Source organism: Scyliorhinus torazame, chromosome 14 (assembly GCF_047496885.1).
Source record: "Scyliorhinus torazame isolate Kashiwa2021f chromosome 14, sScyTor2.1, whole genome shotgun sequence".
NCBI classification, from domain to species: Eukaryota; Metazoa; Chordata; class Chondrichthyes; order Carcharhiniformes; family Scyliorhinidae; genus Scyliorhinus; species Scyliorhinus torazame.
In genome coordinates this window covers 158,580,855-158,598,556 of record NC_092720.1, presented here as the reverse complement: position 1 = coordinate 158,598,556, position 17,702 = coordinate 158,580,855, and positions in this window count along the sequence as shown.

Below are 17,702 nucleotides of genomic sequence, written 5' to 3'. Positions count from 1 at the left end.
GTGCTTCCCACTCCACCGCTGCTGAAATTTCCCCTGTGCCATTGACCTGCAGGTAGCTCTGACTACATTTCCTCAGACACTCACACACCCCATCATCCGCCAAAAGTCCCACGCCGTGAGGTGATGATGCAGCTGTACAAAACTTTGGTAAGGCCACATTTGGAGTACTGTGTACAGTTCTGGTCGCCTCATTTTAGGAAGGATGTGGAAGCTCTGGAAAAGGTGCAAAGAAGATTTACCAGGATGTTGCCTGGAATGGAGAGTAGGTCTTACGAGGAAAGGTTGAGGGTGCTAGGCCTTTTCTCATTAGAGCGGAGAAGGATGAGGGGCGACTTGATAGAGGTTTATAAGATGATCAGGGGAATAGATAGAGTCGACAGTCAGAGACCTTTTCCCCGGGTGGAACGCACCATTACAAGGGGACATAAATTTAAGGTGAAAGGTGGAAGATATAGGAGGGATATCAGAGGTAGGTTCTTTACCCAGAGAGTAGTGGGGGCATGGAATGCACTGCCTGTGGAAGTAGTTGAGTCGGAAACATTAGGGACCTTCAAGCAGCTATTGGATAGGTACATGGATGACGGTAAAATGATATAGTGTAGATTTATTTGTTCTTAAGGGCAGCACGGTAGCATTGTGGATAGTGCAATTGCTTCACAGCTCCATGGTCCCAGGTTCGATTCCAGCTTGGGTCATTGTCTGTGCGGAGTCTGCACGTCCTCCCTGTGTCTGCGTGGGTTTCCTCCGGGTGCTCCGGTTTCCTCCCACAGTCCAAAGATGTGCGGGTTAGGTGAATTGGCCAATGATAAATTGCCCTTAATGTCCAAATTGCCCTTGGTGTTAGGTGGAGGTGATGAGTTTGGGTATGGTGCTCTTTCCAAGAGCTGGTGCAGACTCAAAGGGCCGAATGGCCTCCTTCTGCACTGTAAATTCAATGATAATCTATGATTAATCTCGGACAAAGGTTCGGCACAACATCGTGGGCCGAAGGGCCTGTTCTGTGCTGTATTTTCTATGTTCTTATCCAACCTCCAGTGCAGGCGCTGGTTACTGTCTTCACTAACCTGCAGGTCAATCCAGTGCAGAAAATGGTCTGAGATTCTAATCGCTGAGTACCGCGTGTCCACCACCCCAGCCAGCAAGGCCTTGCTCAAAAGAAAGAAATCAATCCGGGAATACACTTATGTATGTGTGAGTACACGGAGAACTCCTTAGAACATAGAGCAGTACAGGCCCTTCGGCCCTCGATGTTACGCCAACCTGCGAAACAACTCGAAAGCCCATCGACACTATCCCCTTATCGTCCATATGTCTATCTAATGACCATTTGAATGCCCTTAGTGTTGGCTAGTCCACTACTGTTGCAGGCAGGGCATTCCACGCCCTTACTACTCTCTGAGTAAAGAACCTAGCTCTGACATCTGTCTTCTATCTAAATCCCCTCAATTTAAAGCTATGTCCCCTCGTGCTAGACATCACCATCCTAGGAAAAAGGCTCTCACTGTCCACCCTATCCAATCCTCTGATCATCTTGTTTGCCTCAATTAAGTCACCTCTTAACCCCCTTCTCTCTAACGAAAACAGCCTCAAGTTCACCCTTGGTTGCCCAAATCTCCATGGATCCACCGCCCCCCCCCCCCCCCCCTCCCTCCCCATCAGCTCCATGAACTCTCTTAATTCCTTTGCCATTGCTGGCACCCTGCCCATTTTTGAGTTTGACCGGTCCAAGCCAGGGTACATAACTGTGTTGAAGTCCCCTCCCATGACTAACCTGTGCGAGTCCAGGTCTTGTCTATTCCCCAGCATCCTATTTATAAATTCCACATCATCCCAATTTGGCGCATACACATTTATGCATACCACCTGCACGCCCTCTAGCTTCCCACGGACCATAATGTATCGACCTCCCACGTCCGAGACTCATCTACCCGCCTCAAACACCACCTGCTTATTGATCAGGATCACGACCCCTCTAGTCTATGAATCTAGTCCCGAGTGAAAGACCTGACTGACCCAGCCTTTCTTCACTCTAACCTGGTCCGTTACTCTAAGGTGCGTCTCCTGAAACATTACTCCAGCCACCTTCAATCCCCTAAGATGCACGAACACACGTGCCCTTTTCACCGGACCATTTAACCCTCGAACATTCCAAGTGATCAGCCTAGCTCGTGGGCTCATTCCCCCCTCCCTCCCTCCACCTATCAGCCATCACCTTTTTTAAGCCTCCTCCAGCCCGTGCTCCACGCGGCGCCTTCTCCATCCTCAGGCAGCCCCCGCCCCAACCTCCTCTCTGTCCCTCAGCTCAAGTCCCTCCCTCGTCAGCAGAACATTCACCCCCCTCTCCGGCCTAGTAACAACACCCTGTAACCCAACCCCTTTACTAAACCAAATATATGCACCCCACCCCTACTGCGCTTCCGAGAGCTCGCTCGCTCAGCGAGCTTGGTGCACCCCCCCGGCGACCCACCTATTTTTCCCTCCCCACCCGCCCCCCCCGCCCCCGCTCATACCAACAAACTCCAACATCAAACAATCCCGACACAATTGCCCAACAGAACAACACCAAGATCAAAACAAGCACACCTCCATCCGCCAACAGTGCAAATGAAAACCTTAACGGCATCACAAACATCTTCCATGAAATGTAAAACGAGAAAGATTTTACAAAAACAGAGAAACTAAAAGAAAAACAAAAACATAAACGTTGCAGCCAAGTTCAAAATTTCTCAACCTATCACCAGCCCTTTTTTTTCGCAAAGTCCAACGCCTCCTCAGGCGATTTGAAGTAGAAGTGCTGATCCTCATGCGTGACAGAGAGACGGGCTGGGATAACAGTCCATACTTCAGCTTTTTCTTAAAAAGGATCAACCTGATCTGACTCTCCTCCTGGCCACCTCTCCACTCAGGTCCTGGTAAGCCCACACAATGCTATTGTCCCATTTACAGCTGTGTCTGCTTGGCCCACTGTAGAATGCGCTCCTTATCCGAGAACCTGTGGAATCTCACCACCATTGTCCTCGGTGGGGGTCTCCCATTCGTGGCTTCCTCGCGAGTGCTCTGTGAGCCCTATCCACCTCCAAGGGCCGGAGAATGCCCCATCCCCCAGCAATTTCACAAACATGTCTGCGATGTATGCCCCAGCAGCCGTTCCTTCGGACCCCTCCGGGAGCCTGACAATTCTTATGTTCTGGCGGCGGGGCCTATTTTCTAGGTCCTCCACTTCCAGGAGCTTCTTCTGCTGGTCCCTCAGCATCCCACCTCCAGCTCCACCGCAGTCCGATATTCTTCCTGCTCAGCCAGCGCCTTGTCCTCCTTCTGAATCGCCCGATCCTGGGCGTCCAATCTATGCTCCAACCGCTGAATCAACTCTTTTATCGGGTTCAAGCACTCCCGTTTCTGCGCAGCAAAGTCTTCCTGAATGACTTGCATCAGCTGCTCCATAGACTGTTGGGTCGACAATCCAGAGATCCGAACCTCCACCATGCTGTCTTCTGTTGCAGCTACAGCCCAAGCCTTCTCTATCTTTTTGTTTCTGCCCAGACGAACATTTCTAGTCCTTCTCTCCATGCACCGAAGTGGCAATTCGGGAAACAATTGCCACTAACATCCATTTTACAAACCAATTCCGGTAGAAACACGGGGGAAAGGACCAAAAGTCCGACCCGAACGGGAGACAACAAATGTGCGACTTATGCCTTCAGAGCCGCCACCGGAAAGGTTCGACTCTCTCTGTTAATTGAAACTTTAAAATACATCTTTTAAACCTTCTTAACTTTTTGTCTCAATTAATTCTCAATAAATTTTGAGGATTTATTTTTAAACTGAAAATTCTTGCAGTTTAATTAAGTCTTGTACAACCAGGTGACATAATTCACAATGAGGAGTAGTGGATGGTTCAGCTCAGTTGCGCCCAAAAATAGATTTAGATGTTTCGGCACAGGCCCCTTCTGCTCCTGATACCTACACAGTTATCCAGGGTTAGAGAGGGAAATCAATACAGGTTTTGTTCCAGATCTCTATGCAGTTATCCAGGGTTGGAGAGTGGAATCAGCACAGATTCTTGCTCCAGATCTCTATACAGTTATCCTGGGTTAGAGAGAGGTATCAGCACAGATTCCTGCTTTTGATCACTATACAATTATTCGGGGATAGTGAGAGGAATCGGCAGAATTACCTGTTCTTGATTGCATTAGTTATCCTAGGTTAGAGAGAGGAATCAGTAGAGATTCCTGCCATTGATCTGTATGCAATTATATTAGGCTGGAGAGAACAATCTGCACATGTTCCTGTTCCTGATCTCTATACTGTTGTCCTGGCCTGGAGAGAGAAATCAGCACAAGTCCCTGCTGCTCCTATCTCTATTTAATTATTTGGTATAGATAGAGGACTGAGCACATGTTCCTGTTCGCTGTCTCTATACAGTGATCCTGCATTCGAGGGAGGAATTAGCACAGGTTCCTGCTCTTGTTTGCTCACAGTTATCCTGGGTAGAGAGGAATCCGCTCCGGATCTCTATAGTCACTTCGATTAGTGAGAGAAATCAACAGAGGTTCCTGCTATTCATCTCTATCCAGTTATCCTGGGCTAGAGATAGCAATCAGCAAAGGCTCCTGCACCTGTCTCTACACATTTATCCTGGGTTAGAGGGGAGAATCAGCACGGGTTCCTGTTCAATATCTCGATACAGTTATCATGGGTTGAATAGAGAAAACTATACTGGTCCCTACTGCTCTTGTCTCTATTCGGTTATCCTGGGTTCGAGAGAGAAATCAGCACAGCCTTTTGCGCCTTTCCCTATACAGTTATCCTGGGTTAGAGGGAAGAAACAGCACGGTTTCCTTCTCCTGTCTCTATTCACGTATCCTGGTTTAGAGGGATGAATTAGCAAAGCTCCCTGCTCCTGATCTCTGTGCATTTATCCTGAGTTAGAGAGAGAACCACCAACTGAATCGAAGACCTTGAAGCATCAACACATATATTAATCGCTATTGGTCCCAACTTATCAAATATTGACCAAAATCTTTAAAAAACAGTTCTTTCAATTGTTATCCTCTTTTGAACGGAGGTTTCCTTAACCCTCTTCTAGAACACAACGTGATAAAATAGACTGACCTGAAGTAGGGTGATAATGTGACTGGTGACATAAACTTTCGGTCTTGATCAGATAGTCAGTGAAATGTAAACCAATGAAGATTTATTTGGAAGAAAAACAAGAATTCTGCAATCCTACCCTAAAAATTTACAATCAAGGAACAGATTACAGACTGCACGCGATATGTTATTTAGAGGATTATATTATATTTGGTGTTGCTGTTCGTGTCTCAGTATTTGAAAAATATCCATATTCAGCAGAAGACATGAAAAAAACACAACAGTGAGTCCAGCAACAGTTATTTCTCGTCTGGTAAATATGTTCAGTTCATAAACATGTTTTAGAATTGGAACAACTGCACCGAGCGACTTTCAAAGGCGCCAACTGAAGTAAGGAGCGGACAGTAAATCTGAACGGAAACTAACTAAAACAGGGGTGATTGAATCTAGATATAGTTGATAGTGAAGCCAATGAGTAATAACACAGGTAAACGTGATTTCGTGAATTAGAGCTGCATAAGAAATCTTATCAGTTACACCAAAACAAGGAATAGATGGCATTGCATTAAAATATACTAATACCGTTATACTGTAGAGAATTGATAAATATGTACAGACTTACAAGAAACACCCACAGCAGCGAGGAGCGGATAGAATACCTCCTCGATTTTCTCGAGTGTTCTCCCTAACTGAATGTTCCAAGGAACTGTCGGCTTTTCAGAATATGATGAACTCCCGTGCGATTTTCCCGCGATTTGGTCCATCTGTTTGAGCCCACAAGTTGTCTTGTTCCGTGAGATAACATTGAAATGAGTCCCTTATTTATTGTGAAGAGAAACCCCTTGGTGGGAGGGACTGGTCCCAGAGAGACTGATATTATTCACATCACCAAACAAACAGATTGTGTAAGATCTATAGGATCAAAACTTCTATATTCCAAAATCTCTCAACCTCAGATATAACATGAACAATGGATTACAACGTCATTCACTGTAGAAATGAAGTCCGAATATCTGTCACTCTGTGTGTCAGCTGTTCCCTGGTTACACTCATGACTCTTACGTCTCGATCATTATAGGGGATCATTGGACGTGGGAGTAACAGAGACTGGACTCCGAGAATGTCAGGAGAGATTACAAAATGTTCCTGGCTAAAGATGTGTCAGGGAAGACAGGCAAGGAGACTAAGGAGGAGGAGTGGGAATAATTAAGGATAATATTACAGAGCTGGAGAGGAAGAATATCATATCTCAAAAGCATTAAAAGTCACCACACAGGAGGCCATTCGATCCATCTTGTCTGTGCTAAGAGGAAAGTAGCGATGTTCCACAACCCTGCCGGTCCCAATTCTCCAAGTGGGCGTATTCTTGAATTGTGCTGAAACATCTGCCTCTATCAATCTTCCAGGGAGCGAGTTCCAGCTCCCTACTACCCATTTGGGCTCTCTGTCACGTATCATTTTAGACACCTTCCTGTGCCTTTTGTGGCCTACTCCAACCCATTCAATCTTTCCGCACTGATAACATTTTCCAGACCGAGAAATGCCTTCAGGAATTTCTTCTGCACTCTCTCCTGTGAGATCACGTATTTCCTGGCATTTATGACCAGAATTGTACACAGTATTGAGATCGTCTTTTTTCTCGAGTTGCACAGACTCTTCGTATAACCTCGCTGCCCTTATATTCTACACTTGGGTTAACAAAGAAACGCATATCATGTGCCTACTTAATCAACTTATCTTTGTTTAAGTATCTGTGGGCAGGCAGTCCAATGCCCCCCTGTTCTTTCATACTGCTCAACATTTATTTTTATTTTTTATTTTTTCTAATAAATTTAGAGTACCCAATTCATTTTGCCCTATTAAGGGGCAATTTAGCGTGGCCAATCCACTTACCCTACACAACTTTGGGTTATGGGGGCGAAACCCACGCAAACACGGGGAGGATGTGCAAACTCCACACGGACAGTGACCAGGACGGGATCGAACTTGGGACCTCGGCGCCGTGAGACAGCAGTGCCATCCATTGCGCCACCGTGCTGCCCCTACTCAGCATTTATTGAGAATTCCCTCGCTTAATGCACTCCCTAAAATATATTGGTTTCGGATTCAATCTGTTTTTCACTATTCTGCCAAATTAACCAGTTCATTTATATCTTCCCCGATCTTATTGTTATCTTTCATTCCTGAGAATTTGTTGTTCATCCCAAGTTGACCCTTGAACTGAGTGGCTCGCATGGCCAGTTCAGAGCGTATTTCACTGTTGTGCATTTGGAGTCTAGTGTCGGTCAGCCAGGTAATCCGGAGCAGATTTATTTTCATAAGGGACATTACCGAACCACGTGAATTTTTAATAAACATTTTTTTCTTGGTCACCTTGTGTTTGTAAAATTTGAATTCAATATTGGATTGGAACCCGCACCCCCGGAGCATTACCCTGGGTTTTTGGATGACGCTTCGCCACTTCACTATCAAATCTACGGCCAATGTTTATGTCATCTGAAAACTACTTGATCACACCAGGATATTTGAGTCGATATTAACGACAAAAATTAGGATGCCCAGTAGGCAGCGTCCAAAATCTTTGCTGGTCGGAGGTTCCATTCGCAAAACGACTCCACATCATCCAATACTCTTTGCCGCCTTTTTACGTTCGCAATCTACTTGCTTTGTTCCTTACATGGGAGGACTGTGCTTTATTATGAGCATGCCATATGGAATTTTGTCAAACACCTTGCTAAAATTCATATCAACCGCGCTACCACATCCACCTTATTTCTCACCCCCATAGAACTTTCAATCAAACTGCTCCGACTTTAACTCACTTAAAAAAATCCAGATTGAATTTCCTTTAGTTCATTACGTTCAATACCCCCTCTCTCACATTATGTATCCCACATAATATTTAATGCTTTCCATCTACGCGACAATGTAGACATTGAGAAATAGAGCTTCAAAGATATCATTATGGTCTCTTCTGCAGATCACAAAGATTGTAAATTTACTGGGTAATACAGCACTCCCGGCGGGCGAACAATACCACACAACCCCCCCCCCCCCCCCCGCCCCCACCACCTCCCATTTCCAGACCAGCCAAAATCCTTCCTATATCACGGTTTCAGTAACCTCCACTCTATCCATTCTGCCGACCATTCTGACGCACACCACCACCCCCCCACCTGTGGCTTGGTGGACACCGTTCCCTGACCCCTCCTAATTGGCGAACCCGATCCACCCTCATTGGTCCACTCCTACCACACTGTAAATCAAAATCCAATTAAGGGGCACTTTAGAGTAGCCAGTCCACCTAGCCTGCACATATTTGCGTTGTGGGGGTGAGAACCACGCAGAAACGGGAGAATGAGGCTGCAGTGCTAACCACTGCCTCATGTGCTGTCCCTACTTCACATAATAACCTATCACCTGATAAACATTCCGTCTTTCTGTCTTGAAAGCGTCAGCATCTTTAAATGAGTCTGATTTAAGGCAGTCGGTGTTTTAGAAAGATGTATGTGTCCTTCTCCGGACGATTTTGCAGAGCTGGACTGTTGGCCTCAGGACAGCACTGCCCTGAACAGCACTAGCCCCTCCTGCGTGGGAAGGTCCGGGATCAGGAAACATTCAAGTTGAGGAAGCAGAAGCAGAAATGCAGTCTGATCCTGATAGTCACTCCAGGGAAGCTCAGACCCCTTGTGTTTCTGTCCCTCATCATTCTCTTCTTCCCATATTCATTTAATTCGCTGTAAGTGTCGATCAGTTCAAAAAGGAAGGAGAGGAAGTGTTTGAGAAATCCAGGCTGTTCGGATTCTATTTGTGAAATCTACCTCCATTCAGAGATCTTTAGTGACTGTATTTCCAGGATAATTTTAAAGTATTTCAACTTTAGCACAGTGGTTAGCACTATTGCATTACAGCGCGAGGGACACGGGTTCGATTTCCCCTTGGGTCTGTGCGGATTTTGAATGTTCTTCCCGTGTTTACGTGGATTTTCTCCGGGTGCTCCACTTTCCTCCCACAATCCTGATAGGCGAGCTGTTTGGAAATTTGGACATTCTGAATTCTCCCTCTGTGTACACGAACAGGCGCCGGAATGTGGCGACTCGGATTTTTTCATAGTAACTTCATTCCAGTGTTAATGACAGCCTACTTGTGACATGAATAAAGATAATTTTAGGAAATTCGTGAAAGTAAATGAAAACTTTGCACTGAAGTTCCATTAGTCTCTGTATCGCTTGGTTATTTTCACCAAGTCAATCCTCATGTTTCCTGGTGGAGAGATCGGGGCAGGATTCTCTGATCCTGAGGCTAAGTGTTGATTCCGTTGTAAACGCCATAGCGTTATACGACGGCGTCAACAGGCCCCCAGCAGCAGCGATCCTGCACCTCACACGGGACCAGCATGGCACTGGAGCGACTCAGGCAGCTCCAGCAGTCGATACCAGCTGCCGATAACGCATGCGCGTTACAACTGGCGCGAACTCGCGCATGCGCGATGGTTGCCTTCTCAGCGCCGGGCCCGACGCAACATGACAGAGTGCTATAGGGGCATGGAGTAAAATAGACCCCCACCAAGAGAAGTCGGTACGCCGATTGGTAGGCCACGAACCCGGGCCAGGCCATGGTGGAGCCCCCCCCGGGGTCGGATCCCCCCTCCCTCCAACCAGGCCGCTCCCCGCAGGAGGACGCAGGATCGGACCAATCGTGAATGGCGCCAGCGAGACTCGGCCTATCCAGGCGGCCACTCGGCCCAACGTACACGGAGAGTCGCTCGCAGTGACGCTACCACGTCAAGGTCTCCTATTCTCCAATCGGCGGACCGGAGTGGGAGCGGCGTCGTGCGAATTGCATCTCCCCCACCCCGCCCCACCCACCCACCCACGGGCGATGCTCTGACCCGGCCCGTGGTTGTAGAATCCTGCACCAGAGACCGGCCCCAGCTGCTTGTTATAATGGAAGTTAGTATACACCGGCCTGGTACTGTGAGGTGTCATGCCTTTCCTTGTTAACCCCCCACTTCCCCCCCCCCCCCCACCAGGTGTAGCAAAGTCCAGCCCCTGCCAGTCCTGCCAGCGGCAGATGCTCCGCCCCCTGAAATGCGGCGTCCTCGCAGAGCATGCCGCACGCCATATCCAGCGCCTCCGTACATTGGCTGAGCCCCCCCTCGCTCCCCGCTGATGCTCCACTCCCGACCAGCCGACTTCCTGACGGCGTGGAACACGATTGGTCTCACACGTTGGGAACTTGGCTTGGCAGCTGATGACTCAGTCCAGCGCCACAGCAGTCAGGGGAGGACTTTTCCACAGGAGGGGTGGACGTACTCGAGGCTGTGGGCACTGTGGTGGGGTTGTCCGGGGCGCTTGAACAGGCCGAATGGAGGGACTTTTTCACGGGCCGGGCCCCCGAACGGCATCCACCAATAAGCACGGCACTTCAGCCGCCACCATACGCATGCACAGCCACGGACCCGGCAATTCTACAGGCAGTGTTGGCAGCTCGAGCTGGGAGCTCTGTGCTGCCTAGCTGCTAACCCCCGCCCCCCCCCCCCCGCCCCCCACTCCCTCCCGCTCCCAGAACGGTGAATCGGTGTCGGTTTCATGACGTTATTTCCGTCATGAAAAGCCAACTTTTTCATGCCGGCGTGGTGACTTACTCTCCAAAACAGAGAATCCAGTCCTCCATTGTGTCCACCGGAGGCAGAGAACCATGGAGGCCCTGGAAAATAGAGGGTCAGGCCCACTAATGATATGCAAAAGGCGTTTATTGGACGTGCAGAGTAGAATGCCTTGACACCGCTGTTGAGGCAGTCAAGTATGGCATTCTGACGTGCACACGGCACCCGCCACTATTTGGCTTATTGACCGATTCTCTGGCCACTCACCTTTCCCAATTTCGGTGTCGGCCGACGGAGAATCCCGCCCCACTAGTTTGCAGTAATGTAAACGGATGATAATGCCATAACATCTCATTTTCCAGTTTTCCCCTTGTTGCTTTCATTGTTTCCATTGCAAATAAAATTCGAGGAATTTGAGAAAGTAGCTGATTGAGTGGTATTGGATTGCCTGATCATTATTCTTTCCTCCTGATTTTTATTTCCATTAATGCGTGGGGAAATAACTTTGAGTGCAATGGTGGATCGGTTGACTGCAGCTTCATTTGTTTGTGTGCAATAAATTCCGATAAAAGATTTAACTGCGACATTATAACCTGTATATCAATCATCAAGTCCATTTTGTCATGTGAGAGTCCCTTTATGAAAAGTGCGTTTTATCAAATGGCTGCCATTGTATTGGTGAAGCTGGGCTCTGCTCTGCATTTTACTTTCGTTTTGAGCTGGAAGCTCTTTTTGGCTCTGTGTTTTAGTTTCGCTTTCAGTTGCAGAACTGCATTCAAACCAAGCCGATGTATTGTGGTTTCTCTCTGTATGTTAAACAAGGTGCTTAGATCACTTGATAATTTTGAAGTGATAAATGTTGCCTGTGGAGAATTCAAACCTACTGTCTTTGTTAAGAAGTGTTTTGCCTCATGGATGTTGTTAGGAAACTTACTAAGGGTTACCTACAGAGTATTGTATCTTTTTGGGGCGTTATCAGTGTTGGTAGTTGGTAAGAAGTTTACTGCGGGTTTATAACATTTTAATTGGATTCATAGAATAAATATTGTTTTGTTTTAAAAAATACTTTCGATCTCTGTTGCATCACATCTGTAAAGTGAGCCCTTGTGCTCCCCATAACCAAAATCTGTCAAAGGTTGTGGGTCGGGTGAACTCCATGAGAGAATTTGATGTTCTCTAAACCCCGACCCATGACAACTTGGGGGTTCGTGGGATAAAAGTCTATCTTTCGTGATTGGGTTGGCTTAGCGAACTTAAAGACAGTGAGGGGTGAGCATATGTGTGTTTTGTTTTCAGGTGTGGTATTCCAGCTTAAGTAGGGAGTGTGTGGTGGACAATGGTTCTTTCAGATGTTCTGAAGTTTTTGGGGGTGGAGAAACAGTACCTTACGAACAGAGACTAAAAACAGGCTTTTAGATTTGGCAAAAACTTTGCAGTTCACATGATCTGACAGAATACGAAAAGATGAGGTGCTTATGCGGTGGCCGAGCATTTGAGATTGCCTGAGATACAGTCGGACTCACTGGAAATGGCAAAAATTCAAGTACAAATCAAGCAACTTGAACATGAAAAAGAATTAAAACAGCTTTAATACGAAATGAGAGAAATGGAGAGAGTAGAAAGGTAAAATGAAAGAATAGCCGTGGCGGAACAAAAGGAAAGGGAAAGGAAGGTACAGATCAGGGATAAAGAAAAGGAGAGAGAGAGGAAAGGGAAAAAGAGAGAGAGTTTGAACCAGAAAACGGCCATGAAATATGACAGTCAATTAAAATTGGTGGCTGTAAAGAGAAACACAGTTTGAGGAGAGTCATGAGGATAATGAGCTTGAGCGTCATAGTCGAAGACTTGGTGGGATCTATGTAAATATGTCCACGCATTGCCAAGGTTTCATGAGAAGCAGGTAGAAGCTTTTTTCATTTCATTTGAGAAGGTAGCTAGACAAATGAAATGGCTACAGGACATGTGGGTTTTACTAAGGGTGTTACTAAGCACGGTAGCAGAAGTGACTAACACTGTGGCTTCACAGCGCCAGGGTCCCAGGTTTGATTACCCACTGGCTCACTGTATGTGCGGGGTCTGTACATTCTCCCTGTGTCTGTGTGGGTTTCTTCAGGGTGCTCCGGTTTCCTCCCACAGTCCAAAGATGTGCAGGTTAGGTGGATTGGTCATGATAAATTGCCCTTAGTGTCCAAAAAGGTTAGGAGGGATTATTAGGTTACGAGGAATGGGTCGGTGCAGATGCAATGGGTCGAATGGCCTCCTTCTGCACCGCATGTTCTATGTTCTATGTACTGCTTCAAACAAAGCTGGTAAGTAGGGCGAGTGATGTGTTTGCCTCACTATCAGAGGATGTATCTGAGTCGTATGAAGAGGTGAAAAAAATCCATCTTAGGTGCATATGAAGTAGCGCCTGAAGCCTACAGACACCGGTTTAAAATTTTAAGGAAAGAACCTGATCAAACATACATGGAGTTTGAAATGATCAAACAGAGTAATTTTGATAGGTGGATAAGGGCTTTGAAAATATACCAAACGTATAAATCTCTCCGAGATATTTTCCTTTTGGAGGAGTTTAAAAATTTAACTCCTGATCTGGAAGAACTCATGTGGAAGAGCAGGCGGTTAAAACTGCGAGGTTAGCAGCAGAAATGGCAGATGATTATGACCTAGTTCATAAATCAAAGCTTAGTTTCCGACATCAGTTTCAACCTGTGAGGGACAGAAACTGGAAAAAGAGAAATACTCAAGTGGTAGAGGTAAAGGAGATCTGATGCTAGATAATAAGGAGTGTGTACCTCAGATTCAGAAATAAATCCAGGAGGGTGGACGAGAAATGAATAGGTTCACTGTAATAAACTAGGTCATGTAAAGTCAGTGTTGGTGGTGAAGAAAGAATGGGAAGGCTGACGTGATAAAACATGATAGGTCATTGGGGTTTGTTCAAGTGGTGAAGGAAAGCCCATTAGAAGCGAAGGAGGTGCAAAAGATTGTACAGCCTAATCAAGAGGTGATTGATAAGAAGGTGCCAGATCTCATTAAAACATTTACTTGTGTGGGTAAAGTTTACTCATGTGTACCAGAAGGAGTAGGTAAAAAAGTCACAAGTTTAAGGGATATGGGAGCTCGTCAATGTTTGATGGTAAGATATGAGGTGTTATGTAGTTTGGGAGGGATACTGCCAGAAAAGGTGATAATACGTGAATTCAGGGTGAGAAGAGTAGCGTTCCATCATATAAGGTTAGGGTGGAAACTCCAGCGAAGAGTGGTGAAGTGGTAGCAGGAGTAACAGAGAAACTACCTTGTCCTGGAATACAGTTTATCTTGGGTAGTGGTATAGCTGGATCGCAGGTGGGAGTGATGCCTACTGTGGTTGATAAGCCAGCAGAAAACCAAAAACTGAAGTGTTGAAGGCCGAATATACTGGATTTTTTCCGGATTGTGTAGTAACAAGGTCGCAAAGTCACACGTTAAGACAAGAGGAAAAATCAAAGAGTGAAGATAAAGTTGAAGTTCAATTACCAGAAACGATTTTGACCAGATGGCTGGAAAAGAACAAGACCAGGTGGTGGATGAGGCCGATATTTTTTGTTCAGGAAAATTGGCAGGGTTATAACCGAAAGTTAAAAAAATAAAGCGGATGTATCAGAAAGCATAAACGGAGGAGGAATCTGAGTGTATACCAGAATGTTATTACCGTAAAAGTGATGTCTTGATGAGAAAATGGAGACCTTTACATGTGCAGGCAGATGAAAAGCAGGCAGAAGTTCATCAAGTGGTATTGCCGGTGGGGTATAGAAAGGAGATGTTGCGAGTATCACATGAGGTACCAGTGGGAGGTCATTTGGGAGTAAGGAAAACTCAAGCTAAAATGAATAAACATTTCTATTGGCCTGGACTACATAAATATGTCGTTAAATTTTGTCGATCATGTCACACATATCAAGTGACAGGGAAACCACAAGCAGTGATGAAACCAGTGCCTTTAATCCCTATTCCAGCATTTGAGGAACCTTTTACAAGGGTCTTAATTGATTGCGTAGGACCGCTACGGAAAACGAAAACTGGGAATCAATATCTTTTGAGTATAATGGATGTGTCTATTAGGTTTACAGAGGCCATTCCAGTACGCAATATTACAGCTAGAAAGAATGTGGAGGAGTTACTTAAATTCTTTACTCAGCCTGAGTGAGTGAGACACAGCCAGAGTGGGAATTGGAACTTGGTAATTGGGCAGTTGGTAATTAATGAGGTAAGTGGTGAATTCAAATCTTCAAAACTGTTTTTCAGTTAAAAGGTCGTTGTCGGGGACTTCCGGGTGCGGCGATAACCAGCTAAGGCGCACGTTTCGGCAGCTCCCAGTGGAACGGACATTTGGGCTCTTAATAGGAGCCCCAACGGCAATTTTAACGGCAAAAAACACTGTGTGGTGATCCAGAAGGGAACCCCCCCTGGACACGGGTGGAAAAAAGAGAGGAAAGTGGCCGCATTACAGTGGATCCTCTAGAGCAGCGGCCAGGCAGGCTGGTCACACGGAATGTGAGATTACTGAATAGGCTGGTTAAATGGTCGAGTGTGTTTACGCATTTGAGGAGTCTGAAGCTGGACATGTGGTGAGATTCTCCATTAGCCGACTTTGAAATCAGGAAATGCGATTGGGCAGAGAATAGCTTCCGATGCCAATTCACGGTAGGTGCCAATTTGATGGGAAATCGTAATTCTCCGTCACCTCAAAAACGGCTCAATGTATTTGACTCCGCAAGTAGAGTAGACACCGTTTGCATATCATTACCGGGACCGACCCGGTATTCTCCGGGGCCTCCGCGATTCTCCACCTCGAATAGGCCGAAGTCCCAATGGCGTCATTCGCCTGTGCCTTTAAAAATCGCGGGCTTGGCGGCAGCTGGGGGAGAGAGAGGGGGTATAGAAGGTGTGCAACATTGCCATGGTTTGCTGATAGTTGTGCGGCTGGCTGGGGGGATTCTGCAAGGGCTGGGAGTAGTAGTGGGCGTGGCCAGGAGGTGGATCTGTGGGATCGGGGTAGATGGACACAGAGCATCATTGCCGCATCTGGCAAGGCAGCCATGCAGCCGTGCACACCACTTACAGCCCATTTTGAACCTGGTGCACGGGTCATATACCCCCCCCCCCTCCCCCCCGGGTGCCCATTGACCCCAGACGACCCATCAGCTGTATGGGCACACTCCAGCACAGTCAGTGCCATATTTGTGGCTGGGATAAGTGTGTATAGGGAGCTTAATGTGTAAGTGAGGCTCCAGCATGCCAGCCTCCCAAGTGTCAAGCATGGACCCGGCAAATCCCGCACCCTTTTTCATTAGGGTGAATTGTCTCCACACGGCATCAGTGCTAGCCCCGTAATAGTCGGTGCAGGTGCGGGCCGATTTTTCAGTCATGAAAATCCACGGATTCTCCATTATCGTCAATGCTTAGGGCAGGATTCTCCGCCAGCCGACACCAAAATCACAAAACGTGAATGGGCAGAGAATGGGCAGTGTCAGTCGACGGTACATCTAGCAGCAGAGACGGGAGCCAGGACCGGGGGCACCAATGGTGCTGGATACTGACGAGGCAAGGGTGCAGGGGTGGGCGAGGGACATGCGTGGGCAGATCCGGCAGTGCCAACTGGGGCCACCGTGTAGTTCGTACAACCTGTTGGGCACGGGAGTATGCGCCATGCTAACATGTTGGCCCTCCACCCCCTGCAGGCAATGGCATTTGGCTGTCAACTAGCAATGCTGGTTGCCGTGGCGATGGTCGCGCGAGTGGAGGCCGTCTGGAGAGGAGGGGAAAGCTGCAGCAACAGAGCGGACAGCAGCTGAGCGGCCAGCAGAGGAGAGGCTGCAGCAGAACGGGCTGCAGAGACACGTGCTCCAAAGGGGCTGGTGGTGGCCACACAGACTCGAGGACCAACGTCCAGCCGGCCAAGGAGGAGGAGGTGCCATGAAACCGGCGCTTGAGGCCTCATGTTCACCGGCACCGCTTGTCATTTGACGACCTGCCATAACGGTCCTGCCGTCGGAGACTCCGGTTAAGCTGAGAAACAGTGTGATACATCTGCCAGATGATGCCACAGCTGGCACCATGGGGGTATGGGGGAGGACACCTGCCCCCACTGACCGTCAAGTTGATGGTCGCCCTGAACTTCTACGCGACAGAGTCCTTCCAGTCGCCGTGGGGACCTGTCCAGGATCTCACAGACCTCGGTACACAGGTGCATCCATGCCATCATGGAGGCCCTACATGCCCAGCCGGATCATTACATCCATTTCCATGTGGACTGAGCCCACCAGGATGCCCGGGCAGCAGGGTTTGCTGCCATCGGCAGGATGCCCACGGTCCAGGAGGTGATATAACAGGCCGCTCTACACTAACCAAAGGGTGTACCACTCAATGAATGTTCAGCTGGTCTGTGACCATCAGCTGCACAGTGTGCACCTCTGCGCTCGATACCCAGGCAGTGTGCACGATTCTTTCATCCTAGCCCACTCAGTGATTCCTGACATGTTCGAGGGGCTACCCGCTGTGGCCATGGCTGATGGCACCTATCCGGAGGCCACAGAACAACGAGTAGACCCGCTACAACAACGCCCATACAGTGACCAGGACTGTGATCAAGTGATGCTTCGGCCTCCTGAAGATACGCTTCAGATGCCTGGACCGCTCTGGAGATGCCCTGTATTACGAGGCTGAGAGGATCGCCCGCATCGTGGTGGCCTGCTTCATCCTTCGCAACATCGTGCAGCAGAGGGGCGATGTGCTGGAGGAGGATGATGAGGAAGGGCAGGCCTCTTCCAATGAGAATGCGGGGCAGGGGGTTGATGAGAAGGACATGAGGCCCGGGCAGGCAGGGGAGGCCGCACAATGTTATCCCCCGGGCCGTCACGCATGGGACGCTCTGATCGCCTCCATGTTGGCCGATTAGGAGGGAGGGGGGCTGCTGGCTAGGGGCACGGACAAAACATCCCAGACCCACACCAGCTCACCT